Source organism: Eupeodes corollae, chromosome 1 (assembly GCF_945859685.1).
Source record: "Eupeodes corollae chromosome 1, idEupCoro1.1, whole genome shotgun sequence".
NCBI lineage: Eukaryota > Metazoa > Arthropoda > Insecta > Diptera > Syrphidae > Eupeodes > Eupeodes corollae.
The window spans coordinates 199446111-199469390 of NC_079147.1; the positions used below are offsets into that span (position 1 = coordinate 199446111).

The following is a 23280-nucleotide window of genomic DNA, read 5'->3' on the forward strand; positions in this document are numbered from 1 at the left end:
ATATAGAGCATATATAACTTCCGCCCTTTAGGTGTCTCTGCTATTAAGGCCTACAGGGATACATGCTTTTTTTTGCCTACGACAAACATACATAAATTGCCATAGTATCTACCTTTACAGTCAAAATTTAGTATTTGCAATTAATATCGTTATACCTTTTAATGATCTTAGGAACATAAAATAAAATAAATAAATAAATTAGGTGGCGCAACAGTCCATGAAGAACCAGGGCCTAGTGACTTACAACTCTCAACCATTTCTGTGTCCGAGTAATGTTGTCAGAGATAGAAGGAACCAACAGTTTATACGCCGAATCCGAACGTGTAATTTGTTAAAGCACTTTTCATGACAATGATTACACTTGGAGAATTTGTCAATTCCTCGCAAGAGGCAGTACCCGTTAAAAGTTAGGTGGCACAGGCTGTCGACGTTTTTTGACCGTACATATTTAGAATTGTACATTTTTTTCTTTCTTTCCAAAAATGATGGACATTTCGGAAATAAATCCAAACCAAAAATCAAAACTCTTTTTTACTTAAAAGCTGAAAAGACAAAATAAACCAAAACTCGATTAAAGACCTAACCGATAGACATGAAGCTACAGTCTGGGACTAACCTGGGTCTCAACCAACATGCATGCCTAAAACCTGCTCAGTCCCTAGATAGCTATCTATAGATTCGCACGATAGGTTGGTTAAGGTCATCTATCATTTGCGTGTGCCATATGAGTAGCGGTATGCTTCTACATGCAGAGTCGTAACCTTCCGCACTGGAGCCTTTATGTTTGTTCGCTCTACAAGTCCTAACCATTTAAGTCGTTGTCTTTAACTACTTCAAAGCTATAGCTGCCCATGGTGCCGTTTTATCAACACGTCGTCGTTCAATTTTCTTTTTTGATGACAGCATATACTTGGTCTTGTACTCTTTGACCACTAAACCCGTCTTGAAATGCTCAAAAACAAACCACTGACCATGCCTTTATTTTCGAAGTATGTCAATATCTCGGAGTATTCAAGTAATTGGATAGACATTTGGAAGATTGTGTCTCTGCACAATTCTTTCCAGAACATTGTTGTAGAAGTCGCATGACAGTGCATCGCCTTGTTAAGGACCTTATTTGACATAAAAACAATCGAAGAAATCTTTTCCGACCTTGAAAGAGCAGCGTGAATTCTCCATCGTCATTCTGCACCAACGGACAAGTTTGACAACTAGACATTGCTCTGTAATGCTCATTTCTATAGCTGCTCTGGAGATGGTGGGTATCGATTTGAAGTTCCCGGGTTTTTCCAAGATCTACCATAAGGTAAATATTTGAGATGCCAATCGGATATGCACCTATCAGGTTGTTGACGAACAGCATCAGACATTCAGATAATACGGCAGAAACGATGTTCAGAAAACTGAAACCTATGCAGTTGGAGCAGTTGAGAGGGTCTCCATATTTTGCAGATTAGTCGCTTTGAACAATGTGTCAGCAATGCCATCAGCTCCAGTAGCTTTGCTGGCCTTTAGTATCGATTTAGTTGTCTCCACTTCCTTAAATTGTTGTTCTGCGTCGCCTAGGTTGAATGGTGAGATCCTTTTAGTGGAATTCGAGTCGTCATCGCCGTTATATAATTTGAAAAAGTGGTTATCTATTTTCTCATCATAGCTTGCGGTTCTAGTACAATGTTCTCTTGATCGTCTTTTGGCTTCGGTTCGTGGCTGGTACCCTTGGGATTTTTTTTCTAACCTTTTGGTAAAATTTTTGAACCTCTTTTTGTTGTGACATGCCTCTTTTTCTTCCATCACTTACTTCTCATGTTGCCTTTTTTCCATCTAAGAAACCGGTGTTCTTCTCTACTCTTCTGCTCGTAGAGCTCCCTAGCAGCTCTGGTCCTTTTGTGTAGCCTCCTTTTGTATGCTTTTTGCGTAGCCGCGTGCACTGGCTTTTTTCAAGTAGAACAGCTAATATTTGGTAAATAAGCTTTTAAAATTTGATTTAATTCCACTTAAAACATGTTGTGGATTGTAAGATAGCGAATTTATAAAAGAGTTTTTACTTTTTATATTGTTAACAAATGCAAAATTGAAAATTTTGTTTCAGTCACTTTGTGGAATATGTCCATATTTCACTGTGGAACGCATTTAATTGTTATTTTTCAAACATTCAGTTTTTTTGGTTGTAATCAAATTTTTCAAATATGAAGTTTTTACTGTTATATGATGACAATATTTCACCTTTCTAGGTACATGAAAAAATATGCCACACACGAGTTGAACAATTATTATAGGGTGCGATGAAGAATTGGTTGGGTGGACTGACTTAGTGAGTGAATGAGTGAATGAAATGTAGTATAGAATTCTTTTTTTGTTAGAAGTGAGACAAAACATTAAAACTCCTAGGACACGGTGCGACGGCGACAGTGAAACGAACTAAAGGCTGATGCTTGCTCACAGTAAGAGTGCGGGCTACAGCCATTAGATTAACTGAGCCATTTTAAGAGCTCCTGAGTTTTCAATAGTAATCCGAGTTAGCAGAAGCAGTCCACAACTTGTGTGGGAATTGATATTCAGGTGTGTTTTTTTTTTTCCCTTTTTATTCCTCAACCCACCTTAACAACAGGGACGATAATTTGTCTTACCCACTACACCTCCCACAGTTATCATCTCCCTTCACCAACCGCTCCTGATGATGGTGGTTTATTTATGTGAGGGAGCTCTAAGGTTTTTCGTCAGATTCACGTGAATACAAAGTGAATGTGAGTGGAAAAGGTGGTATGTATTTAGCATAAATGGAAGGTAGGTACAGTAAGACCAAAAAAAGGAAGGAAGGAAGAAAAAAATGTCATATTCAGGGATGGAAAATAAGGGCATATACAGCATCATTTCTGGAATTGCTATGCTAAGCATTTAACTTTTTGAACTTTTTTGTGCATAACTTTTATTTTGTTCTTTTTTTAATGAAGAAGATTTGAGGAGGTAACAATGCCAATTTGTATTAAGGAAGCAAATTTATTTTCCACGTACCTTTACATATGAGGGTGCAGATTTAGATAGGTTTTTATACTACTCGTATATAGAGGGATAGGTGAATGTTGATTTACCATAAGTACCTATGAGTATTATTTATAAAATGCTTGGGAAAGTTTTTAAACTTATTCATATTAAAAGTAAACCATCAGAAACGTTATGAAAAAGGCACCGGAGAAAAAACCTTTGTTTTATTTGCCCAATACTTTTATAAAAAGATGGTTTGCATGAGAAAATATATAGATTGAATAAATATGCAAATTTTGTTATATTTAACATAAACTAAGGAGGTTTCACGCTCCCTATACGGAAATAAGATTAAACCTTAAATAAATTTTAAACAAAACATAGATATTAGAAAAGATTTTATAAAACAAATTTTATGGGAAATAATGACAAGACGTAGCTGTTTTTAAGCTCTTTACAAATAGCAGCTTTTGTATTTTAAAATTAATTTTTACCTTCTTTTAATTTTTGAGAATGAAATTTGAAAATAAGATTAACTGAATTAATTACTTATACTTACATTTTAATTGCTTGGAATGTTTATTTCTTAGAATAAATGAAAGCGTTTAAAAAACCAAATGTTCGCATTTAATATATTAATATACATATACATTCATACATAATTTTTTTGGCGCAACAGTCAGTTGAGAACAAGGTCTAGTGATTTATCACTCTAAACCACTCTTGTGTGCGGGACGTGTCAGGGATGGAATGGACCTACAGTTTTTATTCCGAATTTAAACGACTTATTTGAGAAACCACTTTTGTCAATTCCTCGTAAGAGGCAGTATCCGTGAAAACAACTTAAGATGGCACCGGCAGGGATTCAACCCAAGATTTCTAGCATGACTATAATACGCACTAAACTTCAAGCCATGAGTAATGCTAATATATCCATATCTTTTATTTGACCATTTAACCTTTTCAAGTATTACTCCCTTATTTTAAAAAGCAAACAAAATAGTCGCAACTTTTTGAAGTTTAAAAAAAAAATTTAAAGACACTATTTGAAATTTTGGAAAAAAGTCAGAAACTTTTCTTCAAATATCAAGCTCATTTTCATTTTCCTTTTCTTTACGGAAATACAGTAAACATATAAATTTAGAACCTAGAAACATAAAAATGAGACAAGAATTGAAAATGGTCGTAAACCTTGACATATCATTGAATTCATGCGCAATTTTTTTGTTCTTATAGGTATTTGTAATATTCACCTTTCTCAAGTCAGCTTTTTTCTAAACGAGATAGTTCATTAGAATTCATAGGTACGTTGGAAACATCGAAATTGACCAATGCTTTCAGCAAACCACCTGTACTCATACAGGGAAAAATCCTGAATTCTTAAACATTCTCAAAGCATCGACTTTGTTGGCATTTTTCATTCAAATTTAAAGTTTATTAAAGATGCCATATTTTGTAATTCAGTAGTTCGTTTTGAATGTCATGGCAATACACTTGCAAATATCTTTTTTCCAAAGGAAGCTTTGTTTTGTCTGAGGATGTTTAATCTGTCAACATCGAAGCAATTAATTGAATGTTTGAGTTTGTAGCTGGACAGATGACAGGTGAAAGTTCGGCTGAAGCTATAATTTCCTACGAAACTGCCAATACCGGTAAAACTCTTGAAATCTCGGTTTGGTTTAAAATACTTTGAAGCTATAAAATCATACTCGTATGCATATATACATACGTATGTACATATGTTTGGTTTCACGCACAAAACAGACTACCTTTCTTCACCATTCTTAAGACATGACAAACTCTAGGTTGACAACCTTCATCTACTGCGTGTGCCATCTAGTGTTATAGAACAACATTTTTTTAATTATCAAAGAGCCTTAGTCTTCGGTATTTTTTTCAAACAGCCTATGTCTTGGCCTCCTGATTGATCTCTATACTTTTAGAGGGCTTTATTATTCAAAAAGAGGCATTTGTTTATAAATCTCAATAGCGTTACAAAAAATTAAGAAAATGTTGTGACATCCAATTATTTTTTGTGCGTAACGAAATTTTCACTGTTTTTTTATGCTTTCATTAAAGCGCAATCCAATTCCATTCCGACTTTCATGGCTGGCACACTTTCCAAACCTCTAAATTCAGCGAAATGCAGAATTCTTGAATGTGGCACGGAATGATTGCTTATGATTTTACTAAACCCTCTCAAGGGTAGGGGCAAAGTGCATATGGCTATGTGATAACTATTGCATTTTTTGAAGTAAGGATGATAGCTCTACGGAAAGTGACTCTCATGCCTGATGTCGTGGGTTCAATCCCTGACAGTGTTACCTGACATTTTTTTCGCGGTTACTGCCTCAAAGAGTAGTTCTAGTCATGAAAAGTGATTTCACAACCCACCCGTTTAAATTAAGCGTAAGAAAAGTAGGTCTCTTCCATCTCAGACATAACTACACGTAAAAATGCTTGAGAGTTTAAAGTCCCTAGGCCTTGAAAAAATGGGTGTGATTATTATGAAGCTAAGGCCCGCAGTAAAATCGATGAGCTTGGAGCCGTTGTAATGCAGTCTGTTTTTCCCGATTATTCCACCAAAGATGACTACCCTTCCTAGCTAGGCATTAAAATCGTAGCTAGGACGCTGGTTATATGCATTGTCCAAGAGCGCGAATAACATGTCTTTGGTGTTGTCATCAATCACTTCTTCGCAGGGGAGTGTATATTGGGCTCATGGTACCGAATAAAGCCTTAATGCGGATAGTCATGATGAACATATGGCTCAAGGCGTGCTGCCTTCAATAACAAAGCTGCAACCAAATAAGTGTTGCTGTGTAGCTCCGTAGAAGTCACCATGGTAAAAATCGCAGTTTTTCATCCTCTTTTTTGACGGCCAAAACTCACTTAAGGACCAAGTTCTTGATTTAGATCCAAGGAAAAGAGCCCGCATAACCCCTTCTTACCGGTCTGGGCTCCGAAAATGTAGTACTAGGCCTATAAGGTGTTCGCTAAGTTGTTCAACCTAACTGCAACTGTAGACGTCACCGTTGATTCCATTTTAGGAATGAGCTTAAGATGTTAATATCAAAGCAAATATGAATTTATCTGTCTTATAGTATAAAGACAAAATATACACGATATTAATCGTTATATTGAATATAAACAAGGGTTTTTTGCTTTCCAAAACGAAACTAAACCAAACAAAACTAATATACAATATCAATCTTTACATTTTATCTACACTAATTGATGAATAAATCTTTTTTTCCTAATACCATACGCCCCAAACCTATAGACAGTAAAGGTAATCCTTAGTGAAATATTGTTGGGTATATTTATTATCCGTTCAATGGTTTTTGATTATCAGATCCAATTTATGAAGCTTAAAAAATCAAGAGTGAAAAAAAACTATCATACAAATATATTTTCTCAGAGAAAACAACTCAAGTTGGCCATTACACGACCGCTCTTAGTTTTTATTCGAGACCAATTCATCTATAGAGGGCAGCCATTTCTTCCCACACCTATTTCAAAACTAAATTTATCGTTTCACACCGAATCAAATCAAGTTCTCTAGCTGAATATGTTTCAATAAATCACATAGAAAACATGTTAATCAATATTTTGACCTTTCAAGAAAGGGTCCTTCAAGATACTAATAATCCAATTCACAAATCCTCCTTTCCTTTTAATTTATAGGGATATGTACCTAAGCCTATTTATTTCCTTAGCAAAATCTAATCTGATACAATACTTTCTTATATCAAAAACCTCTTCACATCATTCTTGGATGATGGTTAATTTTATAAGACTTGAGGCATGGCATATCTCACTCCATTAACTCTCGATAAATATAAGCGAAGTAATCCATTTCGAAATGAAGATAAATTCTTATTTTTTCGATGTAAATTTTTTGGGGACTTTTTTCAATTTTTCTCTTTAATTCGACATACCCTGAGGTTTATATAGCCTATTCCGAGTAGCTAACGATAACCTTGAAACTTTTCATATATCAAAATAGAAAAAAATAAGGAAAGAGAAAGAAAGTCTTTTATTTAAAAGTCTTATCTTAAGGGTTGGATTTCATCTTCGTCTTCATGATGGCTATATATCCACAAAATGTCCGTAAATACCGGGTGTTCTTTTAAGAGGTATAAGATTATAAGTTGCAAAACATAATTTGAACTGGCGGCTATTTTGACAGGTGGCAAATGATTTATTTAAAGTTTGGTTTGGCATTTTTACACGAATAGCCTCCTCAACAATTTTTTCTAAATTTGGAAATTTACACCTTTTGTGGATTTTTTTGGTTTTATTCAATTCCAAAGTTTTATAAAATCAATAATTTAATAAATTGAGTGGCACAACAGTCCGTTGAGAACTAGAGCCTAGTGACCTTTAACTCTCAACCATTCCTGTGTGCGAGTACTCTTGTCAGGGATGGAGGGGACTTACAGTCTTAAGCCAAATCCTAATTTGAGAATATGTGTAATATAGGTAAAAAAACACCCTTTATATATATATATGTTCACAACAAACTGATTTCTATTTTATGATTTGGAAAGCTTTTTGAGACTTATCCTTCAGAAAGAGAGGGAGACAAATTGTTTAGTGATTTGTGTTGAGCGGTGAGAAATGAATACCATATCCAATCAAAACCACTACTTTGAGATTCAGGAAAACAAAAGCAATTGCAAAAGGACGCTGAGATTTATTGTTTTATATCCTCTGTCGCGTTCTTCTCCTTGTCGCTGTGTCCTTCTTCACGTAGCTTAGGCTATAACTAACTTTATTTCCAATTTCGCTCTTAACTGTTTTTCCTATGATCCTGATGGGTTGGTTTTCTGGCTGGTGTGGTTAAAATTTATTTTCAAGGCTTATATCCTGTTGCAGAAAATGGATGATGGGGAGAAACCTACAACCCATACAAGAAGTAATCCTACCCATCCCAACACTCTAACAATCCAACAAATGATGGATGGGTGTAATGAGTAATGGGTTTTGTGTGGCAGTGCCATTGTTTTTCTGATGTATTTTCTTCGTTTCCTCATTTGAACTTCGTGCTTCCAACCTTCCCAGAGACAAAAAGGATATGCTTCTCCTTTCCTTTATCCTTGGCTTGACAATGAAAACGATATAATAGATTTCGTGCAACAGAATTTGGAAAGAAACATCATGAGATCTGAGACCGTGATTGGAAAAGCCTTTATACATTTAACAACAATTTCATGCGGTTGTTCTTTTTGGTAATTTTCACTTCTGCTATTAAGTGAATTTTTGCGATTTCATTCGAAATGATATTATCATCATCATTGAAAGAGAAGAACGTGAAAAGGGAAGCAGAGTGGGATAAGTTGAAGTTAATCTTTGTGGCATTAATGTTTCTTTTTGACACAAAAGGACTAATCTTCAGAAACATTTTAACGCAGTTTTTATCTGACTTTTTCGGATATCAGAAGTAGATTAAGTATTAGATATTTTATGCCATCAATCATTGCGGATGAATGGATATCTGGATTTTAGATATGGAAACAAATGAAAATGAACATACAAAACTATGTATCGGTAGATTTGTCTATAAAGAGTTTAATTTGATGAGATTTAACATTGATGGGTATTGTGCTTCGGTATTTAAAGGCTGATGTAGGCATTTTTAAATAGACTTGGACACTTGAAAGTTTGAATAATTTATATGGTTAGTTTCTTCGCTGGAATCAAATAAGCTGATTCTTGGGAAGTGTGAAAAACGTTAACAGAATCTCAAAAAAAAGGTTCCCAATTACAGTCACGAACATACAATTCCTGATTTTTGTCTTTTACAAACGCTGGTGTCCTTCTACATTTCTTCGCTGATATATTTTAGATTCTCATCCTTGTTCTTTGGATGTAAGCTACCAACGGCTGCGTTTGATAAGCTCATTAAATTTTGATCTAGATCAATTGACTATCCATGGGTGGTACTTGCATCGAGGAGATTGGACAACTATCAGTCCTAGATATATGACCGTTAAAGACCCGGCCTTCCAGGGAAATGAAGATTTTGTAAAAATGTTCAGTGCGGAAGAATCTTTTGTCAACATTTACCATAGTGACATACGAGGACGTTGAAAGAAGCTTTACAATGTTTTCCAAGATTTTAAGGGCCACCGAAGCGTAAACGTAATTATATGATGACAAGTGTCGATGTTTTATGTTCACCACACTTAAACTACGAGCTTTGTTCTGCATTTAATTTGACATTTCTCAATTTCACACTTACTTAATCAATCAATCAATCTTAACCATTTAAAGCGTCACCATCAGATTGGTGTCAAAAATAGCATCAGTGCATGATAAATTTTCGAAGGAATTGCTCTTCAATGAGGAGGCATATTTCGTTTTCAGTGGATTCGTGGATAAGCACGATCGCAGAATTTGGACGAATAATGATCCAAGACTCCAATGCACGTACAAAGAGTTACTGTTGGACTACTTTTTTTGGGGTTATTCGAAATTTAAAATTTAGCCACCCTATACTAAGATACATAGCAGTATTTGTGGCGTGATCGTTAGTGTGTAGGACTGAAATGTTAGAGGTCTTGGGCTCAATCCCTGACTGTGCCAGCTAAAGTTTCTTTCGCAGGAACTGCACAGTTTCTTGAAGAATCCGTGCCTAAAAAACTACAAGTCGAAACAATAATAATTCACTTCCCTCCTATGTAGTGAAAGCAATGAAAATAAGAAACAAAAATAGAACCCAATTTATAAAAATCAGAGCCGGAGCAATAAATTACAAGGTTAAGATAAAGGTAGCAAGCAAGTCTATTTTTCAAAGTATAATTTTCTATGGTTCCGCTGTCTGGGGAAAATGCGCCAAAACTTATATACAAAAATTACAAATAATGTAAAATAAAATATTAAAAATTATGTTTAATCTTCCCTGGCACTTTTCTACAGAAGAGCTTCATAGAATAATAAATATTGATAAGGTTCCTGTAAGAATTTCGAAGATACAAGACAGTTATATTTTATCGTGTAATTGTTCGGATAACAATTTAATCTCAAACTTAGCTGCTTAAGGTGTTAGTTGGACTGTCATGCAAGGGGTCTTGGGCTCAATCCCTGCCTGTGCTACCTTTATTTAAAAAAAAAAACTTCGCGGGTACTGCTTCTTGCGAGGGATTGATAAATCCTTCAAGAGTAATTCTTGTCATGAAAAAGGGCTTTCAAATTAGCCGTTCGGATACGGCCTAAAACTGTAGGTCCTTTCTATTCCTGACAACAGTACTCGCACACAGGAATGATTGAGACTTGTAAGTCACTAGGCCCTGGTTCACAACGGACTGTTAACCCAATTTATTTATTTATTTTAATTTATTTTACTTCTTTTTTTTACTTCTTCATTTATTTATTAAAATTGTTCATTCGTGTTTAAATTTTTGTTGTTTATTTATTTGTTTATATTTATTTATTAATTTATTTATTATTTATTTGTTCATTTTTTCATTAAAGTATTTTTTTTTATAATAAGCGCAAACGCACACTCAAGGGTATATATTGTCCTTATTATGTAGACACAGTGTGAGCACTAGGAAAGGGAGAGAGGGGTTGAAAGGAGATGTCGGTGCACATTGGTTTTGAATTCCTGAATATTGCAATAGCTGGGAAAGGCAGAGTGTGGCAAGGCATTCCACATTCGCATAGTACGGCTAAAGAAAGAATCTCTGTATTTGACACTACGACCGAAGATGGCCTCGAGGGTATATTGATGAGCATTCCTAGAAGCGCGACTATTACGGTTGAACTGTTTAAGGGGAGGAATGCAGCTGGCTATTTTTCTAGAGCATAAACCATTAAAATAACGGTAAAAGAGGGTGAGACAGGAAACATTTCGACGATGTTCAAGTGACGTAAATGATCTTATGATGGTAATATCACCAATCAATCTAAATGCTCTACGTTCAATACTATCCAAGAGGCTTAAGTAAGTGGCAGGAGCACCAGCCCAGATATGGGAGTTATACTCAAGCTTTGGATGTATATAAGTCTTGTAAATAACATCTAGATCAGAGGGGGAGAAAAATTTTATGAATCGCTTAAGAAAACCCAAACATCTTGTTTGATCGTTCCACAAAAGTTGGTTGGTGATACACATACCAAGAATATCGAGATGTTCAGTTTCCTCGATGCAAGTGCCATTTAAGGATAATGGCAGGGGGGTATATTTCGCTTTAACGATACAAGACAGTATTGCGTTTTCGAAGCATTAAATTCCACGCGGTTTCTTATTCCCCATTGTACAATGCTGTTTAGGTTGGAATTTAATGAGCTTATCATATTTTGTCGTTGCAGTTCCACATCCGAAGAATAGGGGTGTGAATCTGAAAACGAATATGAAAAGCTAAGAGTACTATCGTCAGCGAAACAATGTATTGGATTAGATGTTGCAGACAGGAGATCATTAATAAAAATGAGAAAGAGTGTTGGAGATAGAACAGAGCCCTGGGGCACACCAGCATTTATTTTGTGGTTTTCAGACTTGAATCCATCCAATACAACTTGTAGTGAACGATTCGAAAGGTAAGGATGGTACTCACTATGCTATCGTTATGTTGAGTTGGCTTATCATGATATGTATTATTTTTTTTGTTGGTTGTTTGTTGTTTTTGTTTTATTGTTATTGATTTGATCTGGTGTGATTATTGTTTTTTTTATTTTTGCTGTTTTTTTTTCATCACTCTTAATATATTGTTTGCTATTTTTTTTTGTTTCGTTTTGTTATTGATTATTTGTTTTATTCAATTGTTTTATGTTAACGTTTAAGATTTAGGGGAAACAATCAGACAAATATCACGATTAGGCACAAGACTCGAACAAGACGCGCATGCGCAACGGACGCATAACACAGGGGGACCTTCCCCAACGAAAGTTCACTGGCATTTTTACTTTCTCGTTTGTATTTAATTATTCGTTATTCACTTATTGATTTATGTATTTATGTATTTATTTAATTATTTATTTATTTATTTTCCATTTATTTATAATTTTTTATAAATATACTTCTTTTCTATGATACAGAAACGTAAACTACATCTTAAGACACTTTTCTGCTCCCCACTTCTCTCTTCCTATGAAAAAATATTCTAAAATCTAATAAAGTTTTTTTTTTGTAACTTTTCCTTCAAAATGTAATAAATCTGTGATATAAATTGATTGCTAATTATAATATTTTCAGGAGTAAGGTTGAATGTAAGACAGAATATCTCTGTAAATTGTGCAATCTATGTTCAAATGAAAAAAGATTATAAGAATTCCAGTTACAATAAAGATCTATCTATCTATCTATCTGTATAACTAATTTATTATAAACAGAGATAAAAGTATGATCTTTAAAGATTAAACGTTAAATTTGAAAAATCCAAGGAATACAAAAAATATACTGTTAATTGCTTTCTGCAGCCCAATAAAATAAAAATAATCAATTTTAATGAAAACTTTTTGCACTAAAATGGCATGGTAAAGAAAATAGTATATTTCAAACTTAACTAATAAATTATGTCACATGTTTAATCATTGTTTACAGCAAAGGCCTCGTTTGTATAAGATTACAAACTTTAAAGCTTCTTTATGACACTTGTTTTATATATCATGTTGTTTCCTCTAAGCAAAAAAATCATTTTTATTTTAAACGTTAAAAAGCTGCATTATACAAACAACATTCAAAGTGGCACCCAACGTTACTCTTTTGATGAAAGTAAATTTAAAATCTCCTTTAGTTTAAATTCAACTCACAATTTTGTATGGTCAGGGGCTAGGTTACGAACGAGTATATCAAAAGTTTCTATTATAAATTTCCAAGAAGAAACAACCAAAAATTCAAAATTTAATGTTAAAATCAATTTCAACAGCTGTCATTTAACGAGCTTACGTACTTTAAACAGATCAAATTTACCCTCTGTCACTCTTACTTTTTCTTTGTTTTCTTTTCCTTTTATACCACTTGACTTGAATAGGACTGGTCTCTTAAGATATCAAAATTCGATGTAGCATTTTGAAATATTATCCCAAAAGTATCCAATCGAAAATCACTCAGTGTGTGGTCCTTTGCAGGAAACTTAATTTCTGTATACCAAATGAATTTCAAACCTTAGACACACAAACACAAAGAGCACACAAGTTAAAAGTTTAAAAAGCCAAAGTGCAAAATCTACTTTTCCCTCCCTTCTTAAAAATAATGGTTGCAATTTTACAAATATATGAAGGTATACAGCCAAATAAACCTTGCAAACAATTTTAAGACTAAAATGCTTCTCTGTTCTGTGTAGGGATAAAAAGAGGGGGTAGAGAGGAATAAATTAAAAACTTTTTGATTTCGACACTAAAATTTACCAATAACCAAACAAATTTTCGCAAAAACACTATCGAAAGCAATTAAAACACTATAGGTCACTAGATTGTTTCAATTCTTATTTTTCTTCTGGCCTTGCAGGTTCCAAAGTGGTAATCGTTTGATTGACAATTCTTAGGAAGATGTTTAATTATTTTTAGAATTATGAAGGATTGAAACGCCATTTTATGGTTTTGAATTACAGTTTTATAGAAACAAATGTTGCAACTTTATTTTACATTTTTAGTTTAGATTGCACGGAAAACGTCTTTGTCAGCCTCATATTTTTAAAAAAATAAGGAAGAAAATTAAATAAAACAACAGCTCTTAATTTGAGTTTCTCAGGGAAATATTTCTTTTATGTCAAAATTGTATTAAAAAAATAACCTCAATCGAGATGTTCGTAGTGTAAGCTCTTTGGACTACTTTGGCTGGCCGTTGACCAGAAAGGAAATACTTTCAAATCAGATGTCGATTTCAATCAACGAATTAGAACATGTTTGGGATTTTACATTTAAATTTTCTAGACATTTGGTGTTTTTCAGATGGTGTTTTTTTAAGGACTGTAATGGGAAGAGGGAGGTCGGACGTGTAGATACAGAGCACTCGAAGAAAGTCAAAAATATGCAAGGCACAGGCATATACACGTGACGACATACTGTATATTGTGTCTTACCGCTCTGAAACTGGAAAAACATTATCTTTTGGGAAGGACGAAAACACAGGCACGTTCGACGTTTTGCGTATTCTTTGTGTAGTTCATTCATTCCTCGCATGGGTATTATTCGACATCCTCCTGCGCTTTCTGATGAAAAATCATTCAAGCATTCTAAATCGTATTCCGTTTTAGTTTCCTTCCCGTCGTCGTCGTCGAAGTCATCGTTGTTTTGTGTAGTTGTATCAGGGGCTGATGCTGTCTTCATTCGATCAAACCTCCTTCCTCCATAACTTCCAGTTCCAGTTTCAGGGCGTCACATGTTGTCTGCAGTTTCCGGTGACTGTATTATCCTAGATAACTAAGGACATTTAGTCCTATTTTGTTGTCTATTTTTGTCATTGTTGTTAAATTGTATAAGTGTGCTTTATCAGGAGAAGTACCTTGTAGCCAGTTGTTGTTGTTGTTGTAGCTGTTTCTAAAACTGCATCACTATCCAAACATCAGTATACTTCGTTTTACCCGTGAATAAGCAGAGAATTTTCAATTCAAAATGTATAGAGAAACGAAAATCTCGCTACTCCTCCGGCTTCTTGTGAATGCACAATTTTCCAGCACCTCTTTGCTTGCATTCCGTGCTCCAGCCTCTGGCGTTTGAGGACGACGACAGTGTGTGCTATGTGCAGTGTGCAGTGCAGAATGTGCACGCCAAGCAGCACTGAACACAAGCATGACTGAATCCTAAAGTGCAAGCAATGAATAGCTCGGAAGTGAGGTGGAGCTACCAAGGGGGATATATCCTATAAAGGTTGGATTATTTCATCCCATTGCACACTTTTGAACAACTAAAGACGCGATTCAGAACAATGGCTGATGCTTTCTCTTTTCCCATGATTCTACATCCCACCCCGTCGTTATCGTGCCACCATCCATGTCGGTCGTCGTCCTTTCAACGTCATTATATCCACGGTCGTTTGCCACAACAGTCTTTGTCATTGCCGGTCGTTTATGGGCAACCCAGAGATGTCGGGCTTGGGCTTGGGCTTGGGTTCGGCTCGAAGGACCAAAAACAAGTACACAAAGTAGAACCGCACTAATAAAGCACTTGCTGACATTTTAAGTTGTCGCTGCCGAATTCTTGCTTATTGTCCTTTCTCCAGTCTAAAAAGTCCTCCATATTTCCCCCAACTTCTTTTCTGGTACCAACAAAAACCGCTTTTCTCACTTTGTGAGACAATAATTGCTACACGGCTTCATTAAGCCTACCAAAACTATGATAGTGGCAGCGGAAGAGTCAGAGGCAGAAGCAGCACAGAGCACCACAGTGGGACAGCGTCCAATAAAGATAAGGCCAAGTTTTTAGGTTAGTTCCTTTTTTGTATACCCGTGGCATGATGGTTAGTGCGTTGGACTGTCATGCTAGAGGTCTTGGGTTCGATCCCTGCCTATGCCATCTAAAGTCTTTTCACGGGTACTGCCTCTTGCGAGGAATTGACAAATTCTCCAAGAGTAACTATTGTCATGAAAAAGTGCTTTCTCAAAATTAGCCGTTCGGAGTCGGCATATAAACTGTAGGTCCCCTCCATTCCTGAAAACATTACTCGCACACAGGAATGGTTGAGAGTTGTAAGTCACTAGGCCTTGGTTCTCAACGGACTGTCGCGCCACCCAATTTATTTTTTTTTTTTCCTTTTTTGTTTAAAGTCTTAAGAGACAACTTGGTGTTAATTTCAAATGTTCTATACACGTTATACGCGACAACGGACCGGACGGTTTTTATGGTGATGCGGCCGTATACTATACAGTTAATGTCTAAATGAAATCTAAATAAATTATGCAATTGCTATGTCTCGCAAGATTACTTTGATGTCGTTCTCGTTTTCGTTCGCTATCGCTGGCGCTAGTCTTACGATTGTTCCTTATTCTGGATGATGGTCTTTTTCGTTGTTCGTTGTTCACAGCATCTTCGCATCTTTATGACCCTCTCTCATTTGAGTTGATGACAAAGAAAGAACGAAGGAAGAAAACATTATTAGTGGCACAACCACGACCAACATGCGGTGCGTCCTTTAAGTAGAATACCTAACCTACGGGATGGTAGTATTAAACAAATTAGGGGGCGCGATAAAAAAGAAATATATTAAGGGGAGCTTGAAATAGAGTATAAAGTCTTTTTCTTAGCTTTAGCTGATGGCTGTGATGTGATGTGATCCTCCCTTTGGGAATATGGAATTGGAATTATTTTATGGCGACCGCACACTTTTAATTTGCCTGGCGGAACTAATTTTATGAAGTGCTTATGGCAAACTAGAAAGTCTTTTGCCCTTCTTATAAGTTATACGTCCTTTGCATCTCGTCTTCGGTCGTAGCTCGGTCTCTAGCTAAGGAGGATTCAAGAAGAAGTACATTGTGTAGAGGTGCGGGCATATTGCTAATGAATTTCTCCGTTTTATTATTTTCTAAATTGGTATACGTAGATAGATTTTGTAAATACGAAAGGAAAACGAATTATATGTCCTCTAGGGTTGGATTAGTAGGTACTTAAATTTGAAATGCTTGCGATGATAAAAATAAGATTGGTTTTCACCTAATCTCAATCATAATCCTTGTTATCTGGCTATAAGATTACTACTGGGGCGGATTCGAGAAGGAATTTCGATTAGATTTTACCTTGGACGAGGGTGAATAAATAAATAGTCACTTTTGTTTAAATTAATAAGACATTTTGAATTTCAAATTTTTAGAGATTGAAGAAAAAAAGTCGTTTTCCTATTTGATCAAATTTTGTTATGAAACTTACGCTAAGAAACTATAAATAATCTTTTTTCCATAAGTTAATAAGATTTTGTCTCTGTTTGTATGCAAAATTAATAGAAGAGTTGGGATTTGCACTTCAAAACCATGCAATTAAACAAATTAAGGTTCGATACGTTAGCTAATCGACGTTTACTTTTTTTCAAATAAAATCAAAGAAAACATTTAAAACGGTGTCAAATCACATGATCTTGGCGGCCAATTTATATAACATCCACGCGAGATAACATGGCTTTTGAATATATCACGTAAAAGAACCATTGGTACCATGGCAAGTTGCACCGTCTTCGCCCTTGTCCTGTTCAAAACACAAAACATAAATCGGGCCATAAAAAGATAGTTATCATCTATTAATAGCAAACACCATTCAAAGGCCATAACCCACAATTAAAAGTCACTTTTCGTGACCATTGACGATGCTTGAAACGGTCAAGAGGCATTAGTTTTTGAATTGCTTGCACCGTGTTAACATGTAAATGCAAATCTTTATGAATTATGTTCAGTCGCAAACAGCAGTACGTTTTTTGCTGTGGTGTTTTCAAATCTCCTATAGACCCCGTTGCTCAAATATTTTCACGATTTTTCCAATTGAACACACATTAAGATGATTCAATTGACCGTAAAAATCATGATTTAAACGACTATCTCATTTTCATAATAAGCTTAAATAACTTTAACGCGTTGCTCTTTCCATAATTCAAATTGAATTCGTCTGAATTTGAGAACTGTCAAATGAAATCCAGAACAAAACTTGACATTTAGGTATGGTTCACATTCAACATCGGTTTTTAAAATCTAACAAGAACTAATTATTTGATAATACGAAAGTTTAATTAATTTAATATAATAATAAGAATAATAGAATTTTACAAAAACAAAGTTTTTATAATTATGAGTATAAATTTGACATGGAAACAGTTTTTTGTCATATTGAATGGGTTTTTAGCCCAAAAGAGAATTGAAATTTAAGTTTTTATAAAAAAATATCATTTTTCTTTTTGCAATAATATAATCTTCAGGTGTTAAGACTTGACATCAACATTTTTGGTAACTCTTCTTTAAAAAATAGCCCTAATGCTATCGTAAAATAAATCATCCCTTGCCAATTGCCTTACGTTGGGCGCCATTTAAGATCATGAATATAAATTACACTATCTTCAATATACCTTTAGAAAATTACCTTTCATTGAAATTCATTTTCTTCATAAGAATAATCTTACTGTTTTGATCTTAAGCAAACCCAAACAAAGAAGGTCCTTCCATTGGGCGCCATTCAATGTATTTATTCCAAAAACTAATATGAAAAAATAACTTTTCTCGTAAAACTTAACTCCTTTAATACAAGTATCTACCTTTCATAACATCATTCATAGATTTCTCCAGACAAAAGAATATATTCCATAAGTTCCTTGACAAAATTATGAGTGATCTTCTATTGAGTCCCATTTACGTTCTCGCATTTCTTTCTTTATTTGTTTGCTTATAGAAAAAGTAACAATTTAATATAACCTTATCTTATTCCCGTATCAATTCAATATATGAATTGAACATAATAAATATCCATCTTAACTGCTTCCTATACTTTGGCTCAGTTTAGATCAAATTAAGTATAAGGATATGGGCAAAATTTGCCACACTAAAACTAACTCATCTTGAATAAGAAACTTTTTGTCGTTGTCAGCAGGCAACAGCAGCGCAAGCAAGAACAACTTTCATAATCATTTCCAGAAGTTGCTTTTTTATATTTCTTGTTCTTTTGGAACATGTTGCCATTTGCAAAGTATTATACAACTTTCATTATAATATGTGCATCATATCACTTCCTGGCGTCTTACTAAATGTGTCAAATAGTTCATTTTCATATCAACAACAAGAAATAAGAAAATAAAAACTACAAAATAAAAATCCTAGGAAATCAGAAAACTTTTCCCTATAGAAAACCTCAAGACGCAGAGTGAGTTTTAGTTACTCTTTATCTCTCTCACTCTCCTTCTCTCTGTCATCTCTGCTTTCCCTTCTTTCACGAAAAATGTCACATTAAGGATATGGTTATGGCCATGGCTGTGCCAGTGTGTATTTATATTGAAAGCAACCGACCAAAAACCTCAAAAGAGGCAAAGCACTTTATGCATATACTATAGGTCCTAGTATGTGCGGTGTATAGTTCTGTGTGACCAGTATTTTTCCTTTAGGCATTGTAACATATCTACAACATTTATATAAAATATATATTCGAGCATATAAAGGCAATCCAACGCATATGCATCCTTTCGAAGGATCTTCTACCAGCCCTGATGCTCGCAAATGGGTGGTGTATGGCTGTTTCTGCTTTATGTGGGTAAAGCTATGGTTGTTAAGAACGCATCGACAGCAACTAAAATTTCTGTCATAAAAATGAAAACGAAAACATGAACAAGCACACTTACAAAATATGTATTCACATACTCCTATACACAAACACAAATACATGTTCTTCTCATTCTTCAATCTTTACTTTTACTTTATACTATGGGTTGTCGCACAAAACGGCAAGGCCAGCAAATGGGACTCCTTTTCATGAACGAAATGGTATTTTTATTAAAGAATGCCATGTCCCATTTTTCAGTGAAAGAACCAAGTCAGCCATAAAAATGCTGCGAAAAAATGTACCTACATACATAAACACAACAAGAGAAGGACGAAAACTACAACGATGACGATGATGAGAAAAAAACAAAAAAATTCTCTTAAATTGTCAATTGAAGGCAGCAGCTATGTGAGTCGCTTTATTTTGTATTGTTTTTCAGAATATATAAAAAGGGTTATTCCCCACCTAGACCTAGGCTAAGATACTTAACAAAAAAGGTGGCTGTTTTAAGTAAGTGAAACTTCTATGAAAGGCGGAGAATGACAGTAAACAGGACGAGAAAACAAAAACAAAATAGCCATAGTCTTCTACTTACGTTGGGCGCCATTTTAATAATTTTAATGGAAGCATTTTTTGTTCTCTGTGTTTCTGCCTTTTTTTTAATGTTGTTGAAGTCATTAAAGAACGCTTATGGTTTTAGTGTCAAAAACACCAAACACCATAAATCATGAGGTTTCTTAAGCAAGGTTAATTGGTTTTGATTCTTCTTCGGTACTAATTACTTCTAGTTATCCATTTTTGGAAGTTTTGTGTGAAAAATCAGAAATAAGCCTTAAACATATCGTTTTTACAAGGAAGAGCTTCTGGGAACAAATTTATCAAATATGTTTTGCTTTCAAACAGAGATTTTGTGTATGCCAACAGCCTAATACTATTCGTTGGGCGCCACTTTTTCTTTTTTCAATTTAGTCAATTATGTGGTCATATACTAGGATCATATAAAATGAGTTCACCTTTATAAGAAAAATAATAAGATAAATAAAAAGCTCGTTAAAATTTCTGAGGCAGTGGTGTAGAAACAGGTTCAATAAAAATTATGAGTTTTACACTCATAATAAATGAGAGTTTACAGCTTCCATAAATAAAGACTATCATACCCACATTAAGGAAGTAGTATTTTTTATGGATCAATCATTCTAATGCGTTAAAAATTTTCATATGTACATGTGAAATTTTTATATTGCACTTATTGCAATCTTTCTATTTTCATCATTGGAAAAGACGTGTATATGTATTTTTGGGTTTTTTAGGAAATTGAATTGAAAATTCTTATAGAGAGAGTAGTAAATAATATTGAATGTAATAAATAATGTAAAAAAGATCTCACAACTTAAAAACAAAATAAAGCTACCAATTTTTCATTTATATTTATTGCTTTCTCTGTGGGGCGCCATTTAATATGCTTTTAAAGGATTGACATTTGAATGTTCATATTTAGAAATATCTCAATGGAAATGAAAATCTTTTGTCTTGTACCCGCATATTTGTTCGATAGCAAACCATTTATTTATAAATTGTTTATATTATTTCATATAAATAGAACAAAATATGTTAGTGATGTTTCTAACAAATTTTTTGGTCAAAGGTGAAACTGCTAGGTTGCTGTTAAACTTTATCCTCTTAGGTAAATGAAGTTGAAAAACTTGAAGAATTCCTAAACCTTGTTATAATTTCTCTATCATTCCAGTATGCATTATCTTTGGTTTAAAAGGAGGTGAATAAAGAGTAACGCTCAAATAATAGAAAAATGATAAAGCAGCAGGGGTTGATGGCATTTTGGAAATAATTCTTTTTTTTTTCAATAAGCTTCTACAAAAGGAAAAAATCCCAAAATCGTTTTTAAAAGCATGGATTTGAACTTTGGGGTGATTTCCAGCTCCAAGCAATTACATGTGTATATCCATCCTACCTTGTCTTAGGAACATAATCAGAGGGCTTCTCTGACCAATAAGCTTTCAACTTAAGGTTTATTGACAAAGTTTCCTAATAAACACAAGCTACTTATTAAAAATACTTCCCTGCAATTTGGGATGGAATAACAATATCTAAATATTTTGCTACAAGAGCTGGTATACCTCAAGGTTGTGGATAAAGTCCAATTATGTTTCCTTTGTTTATTGATGATGTTTCTAAAGATTTCCTGAGTGGAAGCGTAGTCAGATGCTTCTATATACGGAAGATAGTCATATTGGCTGATAATTTCATAACTATGCAGCATTAATGCGTTCCAGATATTTTGCGACTTATGGGAGCTCTCAATTAATACATGAAGTCAAAAATAATTATTTTTGAAAGCTAGCTGTGAAAAAGACTTTCTTAGCAAAGTTTTTCTTGCAGCATGAACCATTGGAAATTGGAAGCGAGTATAAGAATTTAGGTTTTTTGGTAGCATACAAACTTAATCCACATGTTAAAGAAAGATGTGTTACAGCTAAAATAGCAATAAAACTTATGTGGAAAAAATGGATATCAACATTGATGGTTTTGAAGTCGTTAAACATTCTTTTGTTTTCAAACGCATTTTTGAACATGCCAGTTCTTCATCCAATTATCCACATCGAATCCGGTAAACCACACTTAGAACTTAAAATCTAATGTTGATTTTATTATAAGGTTTTTGAACAGACACAGTACGCTCTTCGGTGTCAATTATTACCTTTTAAATAATGGACGGAGTTCGGTAGTCACCAATCCGTGAATCCCGATATTCTTAGTACAGCTCAGACCGATTGGTAGAAGGCGCTCTATAGATGTATAGCTAAGATACATGACTCTCTGTATCTTCCATGTTTAAAGAGAGCTCATAGATCTTCAACAAGATTTATTAAAAATGATTTATACCACACACATTCAAATTATTTTAATGAAAAACTTTCTTTTAACCAAATTAGTATCATATTTAAAGCAAGAATCGAAATTCTTAATCAAAAATATAAACCACACAAAAGTGTAGTTTGTGAAAGCCCAATGATATTGAAAATATTTATCACTCTATAGCCGTATATTATACAAAATCAGCGGACTTTATTTTCAAAGAATCCGGTTTTGTTTGAGCATTTAAGTTGGAATATTTTCTGTTTATTTGTGTAATAAAATGGAAATTAATTTATTTATAACATTTGTACTGGAAGTACCCGTGGCGTAAGCTTAGTACATTGGCCTTGGAATCAATCCCAGCCTATGCCATATAAAGATTTTTTTTCACGTTTACTGCCTCTTGAAAGGCAAACCCTCCAAGAGTAATTCTTGTCATGAAAATTGCTTTCTCAAACTAACCGTTCGGATTCGTCGTAAGGCTGCAGATCCCCTTCATACCTCACAACATTACTCGCACACAGGAGTTTCAATTAACTAGGACCTAGCGCTCAACAGACTTTTATTAACATTTTTACTATTTAAACAAGCAAAAATTTAATATTTCTTAAAAACATGTTTTGTTAAACCTTAACTTTTTCCATTTTGAAACAAAACCCGAAATAAGTCAATCAAGGCAGAAGGCAAATTTTGACATGCAATTTTTTTTATTGATTGTGGAAAGCTAAGCAACTCTCATGTATACTTCATTCTGAAATGTTTTTATGTAATACTTTAAGTTTATTTTCGTTTTTACGCTTACAAAGACGAGTGTAACAAATATTATTAAAATTATTTTTTTTTATAAAAATGATTTTAACAAATAACAAAATGAACAAAATCGCGGATCCTAGGACACTCAGGAATATCCTTGACATGCACTTGAGTTGTAACATGTACTGAGAAATGTTTATAGTACTTGTGTTTTAAGCAAAATATCATTTTAAAGACAATATCCACACATCACATTAATGTTAGTGTCAAAATGTCAGGCACAGGTGCCTTTGGTAGTTCATGCGTTGGGCGCCATTTTTTCATTTTAAAGGAATATCTCTTTTATTTCTTCTTTGTATTTTAAATAAAATTGTCATAACCATGTGTTTATTTATTTGTGTTAGTGTCTTTACATATTTCGGGAATTTCACTTTTTGAATGACATTAATTTGTGCATTTTACGAAACGCCATATTATTGTTTTTATATATCACTTGAATTA

At 34.1% G+C, this 23280-nt stretch overlaps 1 protein-coding gene across 2 annotated transcripts in view; it reads left to right on the forward strand.

Annotated features, from left to right (window-relative positions):
* Window positions 1–23280, forward strand: part of LOC129940892 (potassium voltage-gated channel protein Shaw) — a 172669-nt gene that overhangs the window by 18894 nt on the left and 130495 nt on the right. The window lies entirely within an intron of this gene.